The 4,268-nt window shown below is 51.7% G+C and overlaps 1 protein-coding gene and 1 long non-coding RNA gene across 3 annotated transcripts in view; both read right to left on the minus strand.

Moving 5' to 3' along the window:
- Positions 1-2,302, minus strand: part of LOC127749011 (uncharacterized) — a 10,015-nt gene extending 7,713 nt beyond the window's left edge. Inside the window, exon 1 of the long non-coding RNA XR_008010908.1 lies at positions 2,153-2,302. This is a non-coding gene — a long non-coding RNA (uncharacterized LOC127749011). The remainder of the gene's footprint in view (positions 1-2,152) is intronic.
- The window catches only part of LOC113205759 (uncharacterized), a 133,571-nt gene that overhangs the window by 48,374 nt on the left and 80,929 nt on the right, over positions 1-4,268 (minus strand). The window lies entirely within an intron of this gene.

Raw genomic sequence — 4,268 nt, forward strand, 5'->3', positions numbered from 1 at the left:
CCCCGCCCCGCCCCGTTACGCCATCGCTCTTGTGGGCCTCAATCCTCAATGAGCGCCCTGGGACCGGGCGGCGAGGCCGCGCACCTCGAGGGGCGCCAATTAATGTCAGGGGGAAGCAGACCCTCCAGCAGCCGGCAACACTCTTGCTTGCATCTTCTGCTCTAAAAAATATCTTCCTATAAATTCAAAACATGGTTTGTACTTTACGACATACCATTCTTGCTATCGTCCGAGAATTCCAAGCTACAGTGCTGCATGGTTCGCTGGAACTTACGGTGAAATTTACCCTACTATAAGCTTTTAACCGCTTTTAACAGTGCTTAGAAGAATATCTCACAGTGGAAAAGGGGTAAGTTGAGGGCGTTGTTCCGGGCGGCCTGGTGCCTCGGCAGGCAGGCCCGACTCGCTCTCCACTGCTGCTCGACTCCAACTGCTGCGGGGCTCGGCTAGCGACGGGGCCGCAGGCAGGCGGGTGCGCAGCGCACGCACTGGGCGGCCAGCCCGCCTGCTGACTTCCGGACCCTTAATCCCCCCTCTCCCCCTCTCTCCATCCTGTTCCGGAGAAAAGCCTACCAACCCCTGCTCCCTTCTACTTCTCCCCGGCACCCTCCCCTCTCCCCCCCTTCTCTCTCCCTCTCACTCTCTGCGTTGCTCTCCTTGCACAGAAAACTACGACAATTTGTTTCTCTTTGTCCTGCAGCGATGAGGGGGGAGAAAGGCGGCGGTACGTTCTCGTAAGCGAATAAAACATTGAATTTTCGAAAAATCAACTGACACTCTACTAAAGTGCTGTTTGGAAGGGGAGGGTCCTTTTCTATTAATAAAGGTTCAAGCGCAGACGGCATGACGTGGCCGCGGGGCGAGGCGGCTCAAGGGCCGGCCGCCGTCCGTCAGACAGAGACCGTCAAACGATCCGTCTTGATTTGACGTAATGGCGACATATGGTCCTCGCCCGCCTGCCCCTCCGCTGCGGTGTGGCCAGCCCCGGCCGGCCCTCACCCGGCCCTAGACCGACCGGAAGTTCGACGGCTGGCCGCTCGACGCGCCCCGAGAGGACTCGCCCTCGCTCCCCCTTCAGCCGTCTCTCTCTCTCTCGCACGCCACTGCAACTCACCGACCGCCTGCCGCCAAGGCCCTGTTCACGCGGAACCGAAACAAAAATAAATTATCGTGGCGTGCTGTGCCCAAGGCTCGCCTGCGCTCGGCACACCGCTGGGCCGGCCGGGGCGCGCCGATTGAATGCAGGGAATAATGCATGAGATTGCGCTGGGCCAGATTAAGGGTGCAATATGTTATGGATGTCCTCGGGCCGGATGCAATGGTCCGGCGGCCCGGGAGGCTGGGGCGGAGAGGAGCGGGGCGGCCGCGCTGCACTCATCTTTCTTTATCTCGTGCAGGGGGCCGGTGTACTGCCCTCCTCAGGTGGGGGCCGGATACACTGCAAGTAATTTGTCTCTACGATACAAGAAAACAGAGTGAGGAATCAACATTTTTTTCAAGTGACGTGGACGGTCTCCGGTAGTTTTAAATGTGCTAAAATCCAAAGGCACTTGTAAGGCGCTAAAACTATAATCGAACCTCTACCAGTATTACAACGCCTTCAGACCGTTTTCAGAGCAAAGAGGTGCAGACCGGCCAGAGGTATGCCTGCAAGGTGTATACAGGGTGCAAGATGCTCTAACGCCCCCAATGGGGCGCGATAACCACTCCCTAGCGTCCGGGCGACAGTCCCGTCCATCACACGAGTCCACCCTGAACACTAATCACCATTCGTCCCGCAGTGAGGAGAGTGGTGGGGTGAGGTGGGGAGCGGAGAAGAGGAGGGGAAAGAAACGGCAACAGAAGCCGCGAAAAGACGCTGCGTCACTTCGCTGATAGAAACGAATGAAGCAGCACGTTCGAATGTCGGCAGGAAAAATGAAAATAAAACGTCTTCTGGTATCTCCAGACAGCCGCTCGGTCTATGACCGCTCACCCCAGCGGTCCTTGAACACGCTCGGACAACCGCGGCCCGCAGACTCCCCTGTAAACACGGCGCGGTTCTTCCCGCTCTCCCTCTTGGATCTCGATAAAAGATTCACGCAGCACAACGCACCCCCAGCTCCCCCCGCCCCGCGGCCCGGCCCAGACCCTGTAGGACCCCCACCCGCACCTCCTGTATATATTATTAGTATGAGATCAACTGACGATACTTTTAGGGAAAGGCGGAGACCTTTGACCGCCGAGCCTATTGGCGGGATGCCACCTAGAGGCAGCCGCCGACTGAGAGTAAAAGTGGAGCTCAGTCGTAGCCGAGAGTCAGTCAGGAGAAGTCGTAGTGGAGAGGAGCAGAGCTAGCGTCAAGATGTAGACGCAGTAGTGTATAGTGTACCTTGTAACATCCGAAGAGACACCGATAATACACACCTTGATCAATGTGCTTTGTGTACGTCAATCAATGAGGGAGCATACGAACCCGTACCAACCAACACCCTTCTACAACCACCACAGTGGTTGGCAGCGGTGCTCTCATTGATATGACCTCCAAGGAGCATAGAGCACAGGTTTGTCTAATAGGTAAGTACAGTGATCTTTTTCCATCAGTATCATTTCAACTTACTTGTCGGCACCCGCGCGTGCCTGGTGCTGCCCCGTGCGCGCGTGACCTAGTCATGCCGCAGCCCTGTTTAGCCCCGCGTGCCCTTCCCGCACGCATGTGTCTTTGCTAGTGAAAGTGCGCACGTAAATACAACCTTTACGCCATGCTCAAAATGGATATGCGAATCGCACATCAATCCACTGTTTGTCACAATAACTTTTAATCATGACCTCTAAATTTTCTTACGTAATTGCATTTCCATACAGTTCTGGTTCTAAAACTCTAATTTCAATAAATTTGTGCACCACGCGCATTAACAAAGTGCAATCTTTCCATAATGTGCAATATCCTAGCTAGAAAAGTTCGATAAAAATAAAATAGAGCGGAACGCGCCGCGCCGCACCGCGCGCCGCAGGCGTCCGCACGGCTGTCTATTCTTAGCCCTAGCCGAAATCGAGCTACGCACCTTATTTTTTCTGTCGCCCAGAGATCCCCCTGCGTCGGAAATAATCTGACCCATTTTGCCGCGTGACATTCAAACACGGAACTTGAAACTTAAATCGACTATTCTAATCTTGATATTTTTCAATGTTCCAGGAAAATCGTCATCTTACTACTTTTCTGCTATTATGTATCCAGTACTTAATTTAACATCTTTTAATTTTACAATGAGCCACTTAATTGGTTCTTAAGTATAATTAAACATGTCGGCATCAGCGCCATCTTTATTATCTTTAGTTGATAACTTCTCTGGAGAGGACGAATGTTACGGGCTGGAAGACTTTCTAATGTGCATAGAAGCCGCAGCTTCATTCAAACCTGATATCACTGATGCGCAACTGCGAGCCATAATAATACTAAAATTACGTGGAACCGCTAGAGAAGTGCTAGCTGCTCAACCAGAGCTAACGGAAGGAACATCTGAGGCTCTTATCAAAGCGCTTCGCGATAGATTTGAACCTCTAATTGACCGATACTCAGCACAGCAAAAATTTTCATCATGCATTCAACTTCCAGGCGAATCAGTAATCGAATATTATTTTAGGTTACTTTTAGCAGCGGAGAATTATGCCGCTACCCGTCCCGCTCCAACAGAGGACTTGAAGGAAGCCATCAAGGCGCTGACAAAGATTGAACTTCTAGATCAATTTATGCACGGAATAAATTCTAAATTGCGTCAGTTTGTGCGATTTCAGACACCCGCTGATATCGAGACAGCTCTGAGCTTCGCCCGGAAAGAAGAACTCTACCTCTCTCTGGAGACATCGAAAACACCAGCTTCGATAAATTCAGTAACGGCGCAAACAGATAATTCCTCTAGTTTTCAGCAGCAGACGCCCTGTCACGGCCATCAAGCGTTATGCAGAGCAGACGCCCAGCCAATGCCCAGCGCCCACTCTGATTCTAAGACTTGTCCTCATAAACTTGCAGTCGTTGCACCTAATTTAGCAGATGTCAAAGGGCAAGCCTTTTACGTCAAATTTTTTGACCAAAATGACTACCAAACCTTTTTGATTGACAGCGCATCAAAAGTCTGTGTCATTAAGCGATCCTGTGTAAATAATTTAACACCTCTCGCAGATGAAAAAGCCTACAGTATTGGTGTAAACCAAATACCAGTCATCGGTTACTCCAAGGTGACATGTGGTAAGGGACGCCACATTGTTACTTACAACTTTCTCGTCGCCGA

This window comes from Frankliniella occidentalis, unplaced genomic scaffold, assembly GCF_000697945.3.
Source record: "Frankliniella occidentalis isolate FOCC.00 unplaced genomic scaffold, Focc_3.1 Scaffold26, whole genome shotgun sequence".
Taxonomy (NCBI): Eukaryota; Metazoa; Arthropoda; class Insecta; order Thysanoptera; family Thripidae; genus Frankliniella; species Frankliniella occidentalis.